The sequence below is a fragment of the Schistocerca americana genome, chromosome 7 (genome assembly GCF_021461395.2).
Source record: "Schistocerca americana isolate TAMUIC-IGC-003095 chromosome 7, iqSchAmer2.1, whole genome shotgun sequence".
NCBI classification, from domain to species: domain Eukaryota; kingdom Metazoa; phylum Arthropoda; class Insecta; order Orthoptera; family Acrididae; genus Schistocerca; species Schistocerca americana.
This window is the reverse complement of record NC_060125.1, coordinates 44,572,092-44,588,160: the sequence shown is the minus strand read 5'-3', so window position 1 is coordinate 44,588,160 and position 16,069 is coordinate 44,572,092. Positions and strand designations below refer to the sequence as shown.

The 16,069-nt window shown below is 48.0% G+C and overlaps 28 non-coding genes across 28 annotated transcripts; all 28 read right to left on the bottom strand.

Moving 5' to 3' along the window:
* Positions 1 to 115: 115 nt before the first annotated feature.
* Positions 116 to 188, bottom strand: Trnar-ucg. The gene has a single exon. It is a non-coding gene; the product is annotated as a tRNA-Arg (tRNA).
* Positions 189 to 731: 543 nt separating this feature from the next.
* Positions 732 to 803, bottom strand: Trnat-agu. Its single transcript has one exon. It is a non-coding gene; the product is annotated as a tRNA-Thr (tRNA).
* A 318-nt stretch (positions 804 to 1,121) lies between these two features.
* Positions 1,122 to 1,194, bottom strand: Trnak-cuu. Its single transcript has one exon. It is a non-coding gene; the product is annotated as a tRNA-Lys (tRNA).
* A 438-nt stretch (positions 1,195 to 1,632) lies between these two features.
* On the bottom strand, positions 1,633 to 1,705 carry Trnar-ucg. Its single transcript has one exon. It is a non-coding gene; the product is annotated as a tRNA-Arg (tRNA).
* Positions 1,706 to 2,247: 542 nt separating this feature from the next.
* Trnat-agu lies at positions 2,248 to 2,319 on the bottom strand. The gene has a single exon. It is a non-coding gene; the product is annotated as a tRNA-Thr (tRNA).
* Positions 2,320 to 2,637: 318 nt separating this feature from the next.
* On the bottom strand, positions 2,638 to 2,710 carry Trnak-cuu. Its single transcript has one exon. It is a non-coding gene; the product is annotated as a tRNA-Lys (tRNA).
* A 438-nt stretch (positions 2,711 to 3,148) lies between these two features.
* Trnar-ucg lies at positions 3,149 to 3,221 on the bottom strand. The gene has a single exon. It is a non-coding gene; the product is annotated as a tRNA-Arg (tRNA).
* Positions 3,222 to 3,763: 542 nt separating this feature from the next.
* Positions 3,764 to 3,835, bottom strand: Trnat-agu. Its single transcript has one exon. It is a non-coding gene; the product is annotated as a tRNA-Thr (tRNA).
* Positions 3,836 to 4,153: 318 nt separating this feature from the next.
* On the bottom strand, positions 4,154 to 4,226 carry Trnak-cuu. Its single transcript has one exon. It is a non-coding gene; the product is annotated as a tRNA-Lys (tRNA).
* A 438-nt stretch (positions 4,227 to 4,664) lies between these two features.
* Trnar-ucg lies at positions 4,665 to 4,737 on the bottom strand. Its single transcript has one exon. It is a non-coding gene; the product is annotated as a tRNA-Arg (tRNA).
* Positions 4,738 to 5,279: 542 nt separating this feature from the next.
* Positions 5,280 to 5,351, bottom strand: Trnat-agu. Its single transcript has one exon. It is a non-coding gene; the product is annotated as a tRNA-Thr (tRNA).
* A 318-nt stretch (positions 5,352 to 5,669) lies between these two features.
* Positions 5,670 to 5,742, bottom strand: Trnak-cuu. The gene has a single exon. It is a non-coding gene; the product is annotated as a tRNA-Lys (tRNA).
* A 438-nt stretch (positions 5,743 to 6,180) lies between these two features.
* Trnar-ucg lies at positions 6,181 to 6,253 on the bottom strand. The gene has a single exon. It is a non-coding gene; the product is annotated as a tRNA-Arg (tRNA).
* Positions 6,254 to 6,798: 545 nt separating this feature from the next.
* Trnat-agu lies at positions 6,799 to 6,870 on the bottom strand. The gene has a single exon. It is a non-coding gene; the product is annotated as a tRNA-Thr (tRNA).
* Positions 6,871 to 7,699: 829 nt separating this feature from the next.
* Trnar-ucg lies at positions 7,700 to 7,772 on the bottom strand. Its single transcript has one exon. It is a non-coding gene; the product is annotated as a tRNA-Arg (tRNA).
* A 542-nt stretch (positions 7,773 to 8,314) lies between these two features.
* On the bottom strand, positions 8,315 to 8,386 carry Trnat-agu. The gene has a single exon. It is a non-coding gene; the product is annotated as a tRNA-Thr (tRNA).
* Positions 8,387 to 8,704: 318 nt separating this feature from the next.
* Trnak-cuu lies at positions 8,705 to 8,777 on the bottom strand. The gene has a single exon. It is a non-coding gene; the product is annotated as a tRNA-Lys (tRNA).
* Positions 8,778 to 9,215: 438 nt separating this feature from the next.
* Positions 9,216 to 9,288, bottom strand: Trnar-ucg. The gene has a single exon. It is a non-coding gene; the product is annotated as a tRNA-Arg (tRNA).
* A 542-nt stretch (positions 9,289 to 9,830) lies between these two features.
* Trnat-agu lies at positions 9,831 to 9,902 on the bottom strand. Its single transcript has one exon. It is a non-coding gene; the product is annotated as a tRNA-Thr (tRNA).
* Positions 9,903 to 10,220: 318 nt separating this feature from the next.
* On the bottom strand, positions 10,221 to 10,293 carry Trnak-cuu. Its single transcript has one exon. It is a non-coding gene; the product is annotated as a tRNA-Lys (tRNA).
* Positions 10,294 to 10,731: 438 nt separating this feature from the next.
* Positions 10,732 to 10,804, bottom strand: Trnar-ucg. The gene has a single exon. It is a non-coding gene; the product is annotated as a tRNA-Arg (tRNA).
* A 545-nt stretch (positions 10,805 to 11,349) lies between these two features.
* Positions 11,350 to 11,421, bottom strand: Trnat-agu. The gene has a single exon. It is a non-coding gene; the product is annotated as a tRNA-Thr (tRNA).
* An 829-nt stretch (positions 11,422 to 12,250) lies between these two features.
* Trnar-ucg lies at positions 12,251 to 12,323 on the bottom strand. Its single transcript has one exon. It is a non-coding gene; the product is annotated as a tRNA-Arg (tRNA).
* Positions 12,324 to 13,656: 1,333 nt separating this feature from the next.
* On the bottom strand, positions 13,657 to 13,728 carry Trnat-agu. The gene has a single exon. It is a non-coding gene; the product is annotated as a tRNA-Thr (tRNA).
* Positions 13,729 to 14,046: 318 nt separating this feature from the next.
* Trnak-cuu lies at positions 14,047 to 14,119 on the bottom strand. The gene has a single exon. It is a non-coding gene; the product is annotated as a tRNA-Lys (tRNA).
* Positions 14,120 to 14,557: 438 nt separating this feature from the next.
* On the bottom strand, positions 14,558 to 14,630 carry Trnar-ucg. The gene has a single exon. It is a non-coding gene; the product is annotated as a tRNA-Arg (tRNA).
* A 542-nt stretch (positions 14,631 to 15,172) lies between these two features.
* On the bottom strand, positions 15,173 to 15,244 carry Trnat-agu. Its single transcript has one exon. It is a non-coding gene; the product is annotated as a tRNA-Thr (tRNA).
* Positions 15,245 to 15,562: 318 nt separating this feature from the next.
* On the bottom strand, positions 15,563 to 15,635 carry Trnak-cuu. Its single transcript has one exon. It is a non-coding gene; the product is annotated as a tRNA-Lys (tRNA).
* Between the last annotated feature and the right edge of the window lie 434 nt (positions 15,636 to 16,069).

Here is a 16,069-nt window from a genome sequence, read left to right as displayed (position 1 = left end):
CCAGGTAGACGCCGGTTTGCAGCCAGGAAGCGGACAGCAGCAACTTTCAACTAGTTTTGTAGTACTCAAACAACACAGTAAAACAGCATGCATCTTTTGCAGAACTGGAAAAACTCGACGGTGACAGGATTCGAACCTGCAATCTTCGGATCCGAAGTCCGACGCCTTATCCATTAGGCCACACGGTCACTGGCGCAGAATGTTTCCCCACACACACCTCATTTTCTTCATTTGTACGCTTGCCGGAATGAATTTCCCATCTTTGACGCAATTCTCCATCTCCATATTTCAGTACTAAAAAGGCGACGCTACTTCTTGCTGTGTCCCATCGCAAGTTACATTCAAGCCCTTATGACGCTGATCAAACAAGAGGTTGCAAATCAGCTTCAATCGCTTACTGCCATCTCAGTCGGTTGCAGAAGGTACCTCACCCTATGTCATACAATGTCGAGTTGCCGCTATTACCAAAGCGGCGGCGGCGCCGACGACGACGACAACCGCGAGGGTCTCTACCAGGGGTAGAAAATACATCACAAGAACTAAGTATTTCACGTCGGCATTCTCCGGAGACTGCCAAAAGCAGCAGTTTCTGGTGCCTACTTTAATAGCACCATTCGCACTATTCATTTGCGAGAGCATTTCTTAAATACCGCACCCATTCATAATTTTTTTTATCCTTGACCGCTTTTTTCGAAAGGGCTACGGTAGAAGGGGCTGTTACAAAATTCATTTGCCTCCTGTGAGGATCGAACTCACGACCTCTGGTTTACTAGACCAGCGCTCTGCCACTGAGCTAAGGAGGCGCCGCCTAGCGCGCTTTTCGGGTACTTTATTCTTATGGACTAGTGAATCGGAGCCCTTCAGCTGGAAACGCACCGCATTAGCGACCATTATTTGTATTTAGTTAGCACAGCTGCTGCTTTCCTACACATCTCACACGATATCGATGTACGCCTAAAATTCCAAAACACATTTATTTCATTTCAGAGTTACTTTCAGCTTCAAAAACCATTCCTCTGATATTCATACGAAGCTAGGCATCGTTGTAACCCGTTACGTTCATTACGCAAGGCTCACGAGAGGGGCGCAGGTTGCATCCGCGTAGACACAAAATTTGGCGCCGCCCAGCGTGGGGCTCGAACCAACGACCCTGAGATTAAGAGTCTCATCCCCTACCGACTGAGCTAGCCGGGCTCCACACAACGCGTTACGAGCCATACAGTATTTATGCGACCTGCGACCATCTATGGAAGATCCTTTTGACTACAGCTTATTTCCTGCTGCCACAAATGAGCTACAATCCTATTCAATGAAACAAATTTTCCGAAACGCATCAAATCTACTTGAAATGATACGTGGCTATCAGCACCATTATACAACACACATGCTCGACTGTGGGCAGACGCCTGTGGCGTAGCTTTTGGGTCCTGAGTCAGACGCAGTAGTTCCAAAAAAACTCTCCTGATCGGCACTGTGCCGAAAGTTTCGCTACGCAACCCCTTTGCCTTGATTAAGCTCCAGGTAGACGCCGGTTTGCAGCCAGGAAGCGGACAGCAGCAACTTTCAACTAGTTTTGTAGTACTCAAACAACACAGTAAAACAGCATGCATCTTTTGCAGAACTGGAAAAACTCGACGGTGACAGGATTCGAACCTGCAACCTTCGGATCCGAAGTCCGACGCCTTATCCATTAGGCCACACGGTCACTGGCAAAGAATGCTTCCCCACACACACCTCATTTTCTTCATTTGTACGCTTGCCGGAATGAATTTCCCATCTTTGACGCAATTCTCCATCTCCAATTTCAGTACTAAAAAGGCGACGCTACTTCTTGCTGTGTCCCATCGCAAGTTACATTCAAGCCCTTATGACGCTGATCAAACAAGAGGTTGCAAATCAGCTTCAATCGCTTACTGCCATCTCAGTCGGTTGCAGAAGGTACCTCACCCTATGTCATACAATGTCGAGTTGCCGCTATTACCAAAGCGGCGGCGGCGCCGACGACGACGACAACCGCGAGGGTCTCTACCAGGGGTAGAAAATACATCACAAGAACTAAGTATTTCACGTCGGCATTCTCCGGAGACTGCCAAAAGCAGCAGTTTCTGGTGCCTACTTTAATAGCACCATTCGCACTATTCATTTGCGAGAGCATTTCTTAAATACCGCACCCATTCATAATTTTTTTTATCCTTGACCGCTTTTTTCGAAAGGGCTACGGTAGAAGGGGCTGTTACAAAATTCATTTGCCTCCTGTGAGGATCGAACTCACGACCTCTGGTTTACTAGACCAGCGCTCTGCCACTGAGCTAAGGAGGCGCCGCCTAGCGCGCTTTTCGGGTACTTTATTCTTATGGACTAGTGAATCGGAGCCCTTCAGCTGGAAACGCACCGCATTAGCGACCATTATTTGTATTTAGTTAGCACAGCTGCTGCTTTCCTACACATCTCACACGATATCGATGTACGCCTAAAATTCCAAAACACATTTATTTCATTTCAGAGTTACTTTCAGCTTCAAAAACCATTCCTCTGATATTCATACGAAGCTAGGCATCGTTGTAACCCGTTACGTTCATTACGCAAGGCTCACGAGAGGGGCGCAGGTTGCATCCGCGTAGACACAAAATTTGGCGCCGCCCAGCGTGGGGCTCGAACCAACGACCCTGAGATTAAGAGTCTCATCCCCTACCGACTGAGCTAGCCGGGCTCCACACAACGCGTTACGAGCCATACAGTATTTATGCGACCTGCGACCATCTATGGAAGATCCTTTTGACTACAGCTTATTTCCTGCTGCCACAAATGAGCTACAATCCTATTCAATGAAACAAATTTTCCGAAACGCATCAAATCTACTTGAAATGATACGTGGCTATCAGCACCATTATACAACACACATGCTCGACTGTGGGCAGACGCCTGTGGCGTAGCTTTTGGGTCCTGAGTCAGACGCAGTAGTTCCAAAAAAACTCTCCTGATCGGCACTGTGCCGAAAGTTTCGCTACGCAACCCCTTTGCCTTGATTAAGCTCCAGGTAGACGCCGGTTTGCAGCCAGGAAGCGGACAGCAGCAACTTTCAACTAGTTTTGTAGTACTCAAACAACACAGTAAAACAGCATGCATCTTTTGCAGAACTGGAAAAACTCGACGGTGACAGGATTCGAACCTGCAACCTTCGGATCCGAAGTCCGACGCCTTATCCATTAGGCCACACGGTCACTGGCAAAGAATGCTTCCCCACACACACCTCATTTTCTTCATTTGTACGCTTGCCGGAATGAATTTCCCATCTTTGACGCAATTCTCCATCTCCAATTTCAGTACTAAAAAGGCGACGCTACTTCTTGCTGTGTCCCATCGCAAGTTACATTCAAGCCCTTATGACGCTGATCAAACAAGAGGTTGCAAATCAGCTTCAATCGCTTACTGCCATCTCAGTCGGTTGCAGAAGGTACCTCACCCTATGTCATACAGTGTCGAGTTGCCGCTATTACCAAAGCGGCGGCGGCGCCGACGACGACGACAACCGCGAGGGTCTCTACCAGGGGTAGAAAATACATCACAAGAACTAAGTATTTCACGTCGGCATTCTCCGGAGACTGCCAAAAGCAGCAGTTTCTGGTGCCTACTTTAATAGCACCATTCGCACTATTCATTTGCGAGAGCATTTCTTAAATACCGCACCCATTCATAATTTTTTTTATCCTTGACCGCTTTTTTCGAAAGGGCTACGGTAGAAGGGGCTGTTACAAAATTCATTTGCCTCCTGTGAGGATCGAACTCACGACCTCTGGTTTACTAGACCAGCGCTCTGCCACTGAGCTAAGGAGGCGCCGCCTAGCGCGCTTTTCGGGTACTTTATTCTTATGGACTAGTGAATCGGAGCCCTTCAGCTGGAAACGCACCGCATTAGCGACCATTATTTGTATTTAGTTAGCACAGCTGCTGCTTTCCTACACATCTCACACGATATCGATGTACGCCTAAAATTCCAAAACACATTTATTTCATTTCAGAGTTACTTTCAGCTTCAAAAACCATTCCTCTGATATTCATACGAAGCTAGGCATCGTTGTAACCCGTTACGTTCATTACGCAAGGCTCACGAGAGGGGCGCAGGTTGCATCCGCGTAGACACAAAATTTGGCGCCGCCCAGCGTGGGGCTCGAACCAACGACCCTGAGATTAAGAGTCTCATCCCCTACCGACTGAGCTAGCCGGGCTCCACACAACGCGTTACGAGCCATACAGTATTTATGCGACCTGCGACCATCTATGGAAGATCCTTTTGACTACAGCTTATTTCCTGCTGCCACAAATGAGCTACAATCCTATTCAATGAAACAAATTTTCCGAAACGCATCAAATCTACTTGAAATGATACGTGGCTATCAGCACCATTATACAACACACATGCTCGACTGTGGGCAGACGCCTGTGGCGTAGCTTTTGGGTCCTGAGTCAGACGCAGTAGTTCCAAAAAAACTCTCCTGATCGGCACTGTGCCGAAAGTTTCGCTACGCAACCCCTTTGCCTTGATTAAGCTCCAGGTAGACGCCGGTTTGCAGCCAGGAAGCGGACAGCAGCAACTTTCAACTAGTTTTGTAGTACTCAAACAACACAGTAAAACAGCATGCATCTTTTGCAGAACTGGAAAAACTCGACGGTGACAGGATTCGAACCTGCAACCTTCGGATCCGAAGTCCGACGCCTTATCCATTAGGCCACACGGTCACTGGCAAAGAATGCTTCCCCACACACACCTCATTTTCTTCATTTGTACGCTTGCCGGAATGAATTTCCCATCTTTGACGCAATTCTCCATCTCCAATTTCAGTACTAAAAAGGCGACGCTACTTCTTGCTGTGTCCCATCGCAAGTTACATTCAAGCCCTTATGACGCTGATCAAACAAGAGGTTGCAAATCAGCTTCAATCGCTTACTGCCATCTCAGTCGGTTGCAGAAGGTACCTCACCCTATGTCATACAATGTCGAGTTGCCGCTATTACCAAAGCGGCGGCGGCGCCGACGACGACGACAACCGCGAGGGTCTCTACCAGGGGTAGAAAATACATCACAAGAACTAAGTATTTCACGTCGGCATTCTCCGGAGACTGCCAAAAGCAGCAGTTTCTGGTGCCTACTTTAATAGCACCATTCGCACTATTCATTTGCGAGAGCATTTCTTAAATACCGCACCCATTCATAATTTTTTTTATCCTTGACCGCTTTTTTCGAAAGGGCTACGGTAGAAGGGGCTGTTACAAAATTCATTTGCCTCCTGTGAGGATCGAACTCACGACCTCTGGTTTACTAGACCAGCGCTCTGCCACTGAGCTAAGGAGGCGCCGCCTAGCGCACTTTTCGGGTACTTTATTCTTATGGACTAGTGAATCGGAGCCCTTCAGCTGGAAACGCACCGCATTAGCGACCATTATTTGTATTTAGTTAGCACAGCTGCTGCTTTCCTACACATCTCACACGATATCGATGTACGCCTAAAATTCCAAAACACATTTATTTCATTTCAGAGTTACTTTCAGCTTCAAAAACCATTCCTCTGATATTCATACGAAGCTAGGCATCGTTGTAACCCGTTACGTTCATTACGCAAGGCTCACGAGAGGGGCGCAGGTTGCATCCGCGTAGACACAAAATTTGGCGCCGCCCAGCGTGGGGCTCGAACCAACGACCCTGAGATTAAGAGTCTCATCCCCTACCGACTGAGCTAGCCGGGCTCCACACAACGCGTTACGAGCCATACAGTATTTATGCGACCTGCGACCATCTATGGAAGATCCTTTTGACTACAGCTTATTTCCTGCTGCCACAAATGAGCTACAATCCTATTCAATGAAACAAATTTTCCGAAACGCATCAAATCTACTTGAAATGATACGTGGCTATCAGCACCATTATACAACACACATGCTCGACTGTGGGCAGACGCCTGTGGCGTAGCTTTTGGGTCCTGAGTCAGACGCAGTAGTTCCAAAAAAACTCTCCTGATCGGCACTGTGCCGAAAGTTTCGCTACGCAACCCCTTTGCCTTGATTAAGCTCCAGGTAGACGCCGGTTTGCAGCCAGGAAGCGGACAGCAGCAACTTTCAACTAGTTTTGTAGTACTCAAACAACACAGTAAAACAGCATGCATCTTTTGCAGAACTGGAAAAACTCGACGGTGACAGGATTCGAACCTGCAACCTTCGGATCCGAAGTCCGACGCCTTATCCATTAGGCCACACGGTCACTGGCACAGAATGCTTCCCCACACACACCTCATTTTCTTCATTTGTACGCTTGCCGGAATGAATTTCCCATCTTTGACGCAATTCTCCATCTCCAATTTCAGTACTAAAAAGGCGACGCTACTTCTTGCTGTGTCCCATCGCAAGTTACATTCAAGCCCTTATGACGCTGATCAAACAAGAGGTTGCAAATCAGCTTCAATCGCTTACTGCCATCTCAGTCGGTTGCAGAAGGTACCTCACCCTATGTCATACAATGTCGAGTTGCCGCTATTACCAAAGCGGCGGCGGCGCCGACGACGACGACGACAACCGCGAGGGTCTCTACCAGGGGTAGAAAATACATCACAAGAACTAAGTATTTCACGTCGGCATTCTCCGGAGACTGCCAAAAGCAGCAGTTTCTGGTGCCTACTTTAATAGCACCATTCGCACTATTCATTTGCGAGAGCATTTCTTAAATACCGCACCCATTCATAATTTTTTTTATCCTTGACCGCTTTTTTCGAAAGGGCTACGGTAGAAGGGGCTGTTACAAAATTCATTTGCCTCCTGTGAGGATCGAACTCACGACCTCTGGTTTACTAGACCAGCGCTCTGCCACTGAGCTAAGGAGGCGCCGCCTAGCGCACTTTTCGGGTACTTTATTCTTATCTACTAGTGAATCGGAGCCCTTCAGCTGGAAACGCACCGCATTAGCGACCATTATTTGTATTTAGTTAGCACAGCTGCTGCTTTCCTACACATCTCACACGATATCGATGTACGCCTAAAATTCCAAAACACATTTATTTCATTTCAGAGTTACTTTCAGCTTCAAAAACCATTCCTCTGATATTCATACGAAGCTAGGCATCGTTGTAACCCGTTACGTTCATTACGCAAGGCTCACGAGAGGGGCGCAGGTTGCATCCGCGTAGACACAAAATTTGGCGCCGCCCAGCGTGGGGCTCGAACCATCGACCCTAAGATTAAGAGTCTCATCCTCTACCGACTGAGCTAGCCGGGCTCCACACAACGCGTTACGAGCCATACAGTATTTATGCGACCTGCGACCATCTATGGAAGATCCTTTTGACTACAGCTTATTTCCTGCTGCCACAAATGAGCTACAATCCTATTCAATGAAAAAAATTTTCCAAAACGCACCAAATCTACTTGAAATGATACGTGGCTATCAGCACCATTATACAACACACATGCTCGACTGTGGGCAGACGCCTGTGGCGTAGCTTTTGGGTCCTGAGTCAGACGCAGTAGTTCCAAAAAAACTCTCCTGATCGGCACTGTGCCGAAAGTTTCGCTACACAACCCCTTTGCCTTGATTAAGCTCCAGGTAGACGCCGGTTTGCAGCCAGGAAGCGGACAGCAGCAACTTTCAACTAGTTTTGTAGTACTCAAACAACACAGTAAAACAGCATGCATCTTTTGCAGAACTGGAAAAACTCGACGGTGACAGGATTCGAACCTGCAATCTTCGGATCCGAAGTCCGACGCCTTATCCATTAGGCCACACGGTCACTGGCGCAGAATGTTTCCCCACACACACCTCATTTTCTTCATTTGTACGCTTGCCGGAATGAATTTCCCATCTTTGACGCAATTCTCCATCTCCAATTTCAGTACTAAAAAGGCGACGCTACTTCTTGCTGTGTCCCATCGCAAGTTACATTCAAGCCCTTATGACGCTGATCAAACAAGAGGTTGCAAATCAGCTTCAATCGCTTACTGCCATCTCAGTCGGTTGCAGAAGGTACCTCACCCTATGTCATACAATGTCGAGTTGCCGCTATTACCAAAGCGGCGGCGGCGCCGACGACGACGACAACCGCGAGGGTCTCTACCAGGGGTAGAAAATACATCACAAGAACTAAGTATTTCACGTCGGCATTCTCCGGAGACTGCCAAAAGCAGCAGTTTCTGGTGCCTACTTTAATAGCACCATTCGCACTATTCATTTGCGAGAGCATTTCTTAAATACCGCACCCATTCATAATTTTTTTTATCCTTGACCGCTTTTTTCGAAAGGGCTACGGTAGAAGGGGCTGTTACAAAATTCATTTGCCTCCTGTGAGGATCGAACTCACGACCTCTGGTTTACTAGACCAGCGCTCTGCCACTGAGCTAAGGAGGCGCCGCCTAGCGCGCTTTTCGGGTACTTTATTCTTATGGACTAGTGAATCGGAGCCCTTCAGCTGGAAACGCACCGCATTAGCGACCATTATTTGTATTTAGTTAGCACAGCTGCTGCTTTCCTACACATCTCACACGATATCGATGTACGCCTAAAATTCCAAAACACATTTATTTCATTTCAGAGTTACTTTCAGCTTCAAAAACCATTCCTCTGATATTCATACGAAGCTAGGCATCGTTGTAACCCGTTACGTTCATTACGCAAGGCTCACGAGAGGGGCGCAGGTTGCATCCGCGTAGACACAAAATTTGGCGCCGCCCAGCGTGGGGCTCGAACCAACGACCCTGAGATTAAGAGTCTCATCCCCTACCGACTGAGCTAGCCGGGCTCCACACAACGCGTTACGAGCCATACAGTATTTATGCGACCTGCGACCATCTATGGAAGATCCTTTTGACTACAGCTTATTTCCTGCTGCCACAAATGAGCTACAATCCTATTCAATGAAACAAATTTTCCGAAACGCATCAAATCTACTTGAAATGATACGTGGCTATCAGCACCATTATACAACACACATGCTCGACTGTGGGCAGACGCCTGTGGCGTAGCTTTTGGGTCCTGAGTCAGACGCAGTAGTTCCAAAAAAACTCTCCTGATCGGCACTGTGCCGAAAGTTTCGCTACGCAACCCCTTTGCCTTGATTAAGCTCCAGGTAGACGCCGGTTTGCAGCCAGGAAGCGGACAGCAGCAACTTTCAACTAGTTTTGTAGTACTCAAACAACACAGTAAAACAGCATGCATCTTTTGCAGAACTGGAAAAACTCGACGGTGACAGGATTCGAACCTGCAACCTTCGGATCCGAAGTCCGACGCCTTATCCATTAGGCCACACGGTCACTGGCAAAGAATGCTTCCCCACACACACCTCATTTTCTTCATTTGTACGCTTGCCGGAATGAATTTCCCATCTTTGACGCAATTCTCCATCTCCAATTTCAGTACTAAAAAGGCGACGCTACTTCTTGCTGTGTCCCATCGCAAGTTACATTCAAGCCCTTATGACGCTGATCAAACAAGAGGTTGCAAATCAGCTTCAATCGCTTACTGCCATCTCAGTCGGTTGCAGAAGGTACCTCACCCTATGTCATACAATGTCGAGTTGCCGCTATTACCAAAGCGGCGGCGGCGCCGACGACGACGACAACCGCGAGGGTCTCTACCAGGGGTAGAAAATACATCACAAGAACTAAGTATTTCACGTCGGCATTCTCCGGAGACTGCCAAAAGCAGCAGTTTCTGGTGCCTACTTTAATAGCACCATTCGCACTATTCATTTGCGAGAGCATTTCTTAAATACCGCACCCATTCATAATTTTTTTTATCCTTGACCGCTTTTTTCGAAAGGGCTACGGTAGAAGGGGCTGTTACAAAATTCATTTGCCTCCTGTGAGGATCGAACTCACGACCTCTGGTTTACTAGACCAGCGCTCTGCCACTGAGCTAAGGAGGCGCCGCCTAGCGCACTTTTCGGGTACTTTATTCTTATGGACTAGTGAATCGGAGCCCTTCAGCTGGAAACGCACCGCATTAGCGACCATTATTTGTATTTAGTTAGCACAGCTGCTGCTTTCCTACACATCTCACACGATATCGATGTACGCCTAAAATTCCAAAACACATTTATTTCATTTCAGAGTTACTTTCAGCTTCAAAAACCATTCCTCTGATATTCATACGAAGCTAGGCATCGTTGTAACCCGTTACGTTCATTACGCAAGGCTCACGAGAGGGGCGCAGGTTGCATCCGCGTAGACACAAAATTTGGCGCCGCCCAGCGTGGGGCTCGAACCAACGACCCTGAGATTAAGAGTCTCATCCCCTACCGACTGAGCTAGCCGGGCTCCACACAACGCGTTACGAGCCATACAGTATTTATGCGACCTGCGACCATCTATGGAAGATCCTTTTGACTACAGCTTATTTCCTGCTGCCACAAATGAGCTACAATCCTATTCAATGAAACAAATTTTCCGAAACGCATCAAATCTACTTGAAATGATACGTGGCTATCAGCACCATTATACAACACACATGCTCGACTGTGGGCAGACGCCTGTGGCGTAGCTTTTGGGTCCTGAGTCAGACGCAGTAGTTCCAAAAAAACTCTCCTGATCGGCACTGTGCCGAAAGTTTCGCTACGCAACCCCTTTGCCTTGATTAAGCTCCAGGTAGACGCCGGTTTGCAGCCAGGAAGCGGACAGCAGCAACTTTCAACTAGTTTTGTAGTACTCAAACAACACAGTAAAACAGCATGCATCTTTTGCAGAACTGGAAAAACTCGACGGTGACAGGATTCGAACCTGCAACCTTCGGATCCGAAGTCCGACGCCTTATCCATTAGGCCACACGGTCACTGGCACAGAATGCTTCCCCACACACACCTCATTTTCTTCATTTGTACGCTTGCCGGAATGAATTTCCCATCTTTGACGCAATTCTCCATCTCCAATTTCAGTACTAAAAAGGCGACGCTACTTCTTGCTGTGTCCCATCGCAAGTTACATTCAAGCCCTTATGACGCTGATCAAACAAGAGGTTGCAAATCAGCTTCAATCGCTTACTGCCATCTCAGTCGGTTGCAGAAGGTACCTCACCCTATGTCATACAATGTCGAGTTGCCGCTATTACCAAAGCGGCGGCGGCGCCGACGACGACGACGACAACCGCGAGGGTCTCTACCAGGGGTAGAAAATACATCACAAGAACTAAGTATTTCACGTCGGCATTCTCCGGAGACTGCCAAAAGCAGCAGTTTCTGGTGCCTACTTTAATAGCACCATTCGCACTATTCATTTGCGAGAGCATTTCTTAAATACCGCACCCATTCATAATTTTTTTTATCCTTGACCGCTTTTTTCGAAAGGGCTACGGTAGAAGGGGCTGTTACAAAATTCATTTGCCTCCTGTGAGGATCGAACTCACGACCTCTGGTTTACTAGACCAGCGCTCTGCCACTGAGCTAAGGAGGCGCCGCCTAGCGCACTTTTCGGGTACTTTATTCTTATCTACTAGTGAATCGGAGCCCTTCAGCTGGAAACGCACCGCATTAGCGACCATTATTTGTATTTAGTTAGCACAGCTGCTGCTTTCCTACACATCTCACACGATATCGATGTACGCCTAAAATTCCAAAACACATTTATTTCATTTCAGAGTTACTTTCAGCTTCAAAAACCATTCCTCTGATATTCATACGAAGCTAGGCATCGTTGTAACCCGTTACGTTCATTACGCAAGGCTCACGAGAGGGGCGCAGGTTGCATCCGCGTAGACACAAAATTTGGCGCCGCCCAGCGTGGGGCTCGAACCATCGACCCTAAGATTAAGAGTCTCATCCTCTACCGACTGAGCTAGCCGGGCTCCACACAACGCGTTACGAGCCATACAGTATTTATGCGACCTGCGACCATCTATGGAAGATCCTTTTGACTACAGCTTATTTCCTGCTGCCACAAATGAGCTACAATCCTATTCAATGAAAAAAATTTTCCAAAACGCACCAAATCTACTTGAAATGATACGTGGCTATCAGCACCATTATACAACACACATGCTCGACTGTGGGCAGACGCCTGTGGCGTAGCTTTTGGGTCCTGAGTCAGACGCAGTAGTTCCAAAAAAACTCTCCTGATCGGCACTGTGCCGAAAGTTTCGCTACACAACCCCTTTGCCTTGATTAAGCTCCAGGTAGACGCCGGTTTGCAGCCAGGAAGCGGACAGCAGCAACTTTCAACTAGTTTTGTAGTACTCAAACAACACAGTAAAACAGCATGCATCTTTTGCAGAACTGGAAAAACTCGACGGTGACAGGATTCGAACCTGCAATCTTCGGATCCGAAGTCCGACGCCTTATCCATTAGGCCACACGGTCACTGGCGCAGAATGTTTCCCCACACACACCTCATTTTCTTCATTTGTACGCTTGCCGGAATGAATTTCCCATCTTTGACGCAATTCTCCATCTCCATATTTCAGTACTAAAAAGGCGACGCTACTTCTTGCTGTGTCCCATCGCAAGTTACATTCAAGCCCTTATGACGCTGATCAAACAAGAGGTTGCAAATCAGCTTCAATCGCTTACTGCCATCTCAGTCGGTTGCAGAAGGTACCTCACCCTATGTCATACAATGTCGAGTTGCCGCTATTACCAAAGCGGCGGCGGCGCCGACGACGACGACAACCGCGAGGGTCTCTACCAGGGGTAGAAAATACATCACAAGAACTAAGTATTTCACGTCGGCATTCTCCGGAGACTGCCAAAAGCAGCAGTTTTTTTTTTTTTTTTTTTTTTTTTTTTTTTTCTTTATTGTAATTTGGACACCCCATACAAGGTGGGCTGGCAGCGGAACAGTGTACTCCGCTCTTCAGCCATAAGCAGTACAAGAAAAAAGAAAGGGAGACAGACAAGTAACAGAATGGCGGTTAAAAAACAGGAGATACAATAGTTAAAAAACATGAAGCCGTTCACACTTGACGAAACAAACAAGAAAAACCGTCGGCACTGGGCACAAACACTGACGAGGTAGATGACACACGTGAACGAAGGAGCGTGGACGGCGAAAAACACTGAGGCACAGACACGACGGCACAGACACTAATCCGAGGGCGATGATCTCCGGCGCGCGAAAGTTCACGATGCGTGTGCGAGTCCGGGGACCTGCCAAGAGAGGAGGAGGAGGAGGAGGAGGAGGAGGAGGAGGGGGAGAGGGAAAGCGAGAGGGGAGAGCAGGGACGCCACGGGCTGGGGAAAGAGGGGGGAGAGAGGAAGGGGGAGGGGAAGCCCGGAAGAAGAGGGGTGGAGGGAGGGGATGGGGGAAAAGGAGAGAGAAGGGAAGGGAAGAGAAAGGAGGGAGGGTGCCGCAGGGAAAGGACACCAGGAGGGAGGGGGGGCAGGGTCAAAGTTGATAGGAGGGGTAGATGGAGGGGACGAGGACATCATCAGGGAGAGGGAGCTGGCGGAAACCACCTTGGGAGAGGGTAAGGAGGGTGGAGAGATGGAGACCGGGTGGGACATGGGAGTACAGGCGCGGCAGCGGGCGGGGGTGGGAGATAGCAGCAGTTTCTGGTGCCTACTTTAATAGCACCATTCGCACTATTCATTTGCGAGAGCATTTCTTAAATACCGCACCCATTCATAATTTTTTTTATCCTTGACCGCTTTTTTCGAAAGGGCTACGGTAGAAGGGGCTGTTACAAAATTCATTTGCCTCCTGTGAGGATCGAACTCACGACCTCTGGTTTACTAGACCAGCGCTCTGCCACTGAGCTAAGGAGGCGCCGCCTAGCGCGCTTTTCGGGTACTTTATTCTTATGGACTAGTGAATCGGAGCCCTTCAGCTGGAAACGCACCGCATTAGCGACCATTATTTGTATTTAGTTAGCACAGCTGCTGCTTTCCTACACATCTCACACGATATCGATGTACGCCTAAAATTCCAAAACACATTTATTTCATTTCAGAGTTACTTTCAGCTTCAAAAACCATTCCTCTGATATTCATACGAAGCTAGGCATCGTTGTAACCCGTTACGTTCATTACGCAAGGCTCACGAGAGGGGCGCAGGTTGCATCCGCGTAGACACAAAATTTGGCGCCGCCGAGCGTGGGGCTCGAACCAACGACCCTGAGATTAAGAGTCTCATCCCCTACCGACTGAGCTAGCCGGGCTCCACACAACGCGTTACGAGCCATACAGTATTTATGCGACCTGCGACCATCTATGGAAGATCCTTTTGACTACAGCTTATTTCCTGCTGCCACAAATGAGCTACAATCCTATTCAATGAAACAAATTTTCCGAAACGCATCAAATCTACTTGAAATGATACGTGGCTATCAGCACCATTATACAACACACATGCTCGACTGTGGGCAGACGCCTGTGGCGTAGCTTTTGGGTCCTGAGTCAGACGCAGTAGTTCCAAAAAAACTCTCCTGATCGGCACTGTGCCGAAAGTTTCGCTACGCAACCCCTTTGCCTTGATTAAGCTCCAGGTAGACGCCGGTTTGCAGCCAGGAAGCGGACAGCAGCAACTTTCAACTAGTTTTGTAGTACTCAAACAACACAGTAAAACAGCATGCATCTTTTGCAGAACTGGAAAAACTCGACGGTGACAGGATTCGAACCTGCAACCTTCGGATCCGAAGTCCGACGCCTTATCCATTAGGCCACACGGTCACTGGCAAAGAATGCTTCCCCACACACACCTCATTTTCTTCATTTGTACGCTTGCCGGAATGAATTTCCCATCTTTGACGCAATTCTCCATCTCCAATTTCAGTACTAAAAAGGCGACGCTACTTCTTGCTGTGTCCCATCGCAAGTTACATTCAAGCCCTTATGACGCTGATCAAACAAGAGGTTGCAAATCAGCTTCAATCGCTTACTGCCATCTCAGTCGGTTGCAGAAGGTACCTCACCCTATGTCATACAGTGTCGAGTTGCCGCTATTACCAAAGCGGCGGCGGCGCCGACGACGACGACAACCGCGAGGGTCTCTACCAGGGGTAGAAAATACATCACAAGAACTAAGTATTTCACGTCGGCATTCTCCGGAGACTGCCAAAAGCAGCAGTTTCTGGTGCCTACTTTAATAGCACCATTCGCACTATTCATTTGCGAGAGCATTTCTTAAATACCGCACCCATTCATAATTTTTTTTATCCTTGACCGCTTTTTTCGAAAGGGCTACGGTAGAAGGGGCTGTTACAAAATTCATTTGCCTCCTGTGAGGATCGAACTCACGACCTCTGGTTTACTAGACCAGCGCTCTGCCACTGAGCTAAGGAGGCGCCGCCTAGCGCACTTTTCGGGTACTTTATTCTTATCTACTAGTGAATCGGAGCCCTTCAGCTGGAAACGCACCGCATTAGCGACAATTATTTGTATTTAGTTAGCACAGCTGCTGCTTTCCTACACATCTCACACGATATCGATGTACGCCTAAAATTCCAAAACACATTTATTTCATTTCAGAGTTACTTTCAGCTTCAAAAACCATTCCTCTGATATTCATACGAAGCTAGGCATCGTTGTAACCCGTTACGTTCATTACGCAAGGCTCACGAGAGGGGCGCAGGTTGCATCCGCGTAGACACAAAATTTGGCGCCGCCCAGCGTGGGGCTCGAACCAACGACCCTGAGATTAAGAGTCTCATCCCCTACCGACTGAGCTAGCCGGGCTCCACACAACGCGTTACGAGCCATACAGTATTTATGCGACCTGCGACCATCTATGGAAGATCCTTTTGACTACAGCTTATTTCCTGCTGCCACAAATGAGCTACAATCCTATTCAATGAAACAAATTTTCCGAAACGCATCAAATCTACTTGAAATGATACGTGGCTATCAGCACCATTATACAACACACATGCTCGACTGTGGGCAGACGCCTGTGGCGTAGCTTTTGGGTCCTGAGTCAGACGCAGTAGTTCCAAAAAAACTCTCCTGATCGGCACTGTGCCGAAAGTTTCGCTACGCAACCCCTTTGCCTTGATTAAGCTCCAGGTAGACGCCGGTTTGCAGCCAGGAAGCGGACAGCAGCAACTTTCAACTAGTTTTGTAGTACTCAAACAACACAGTAAAACAGCATGCATCTTTTGCAGAACTGGAAA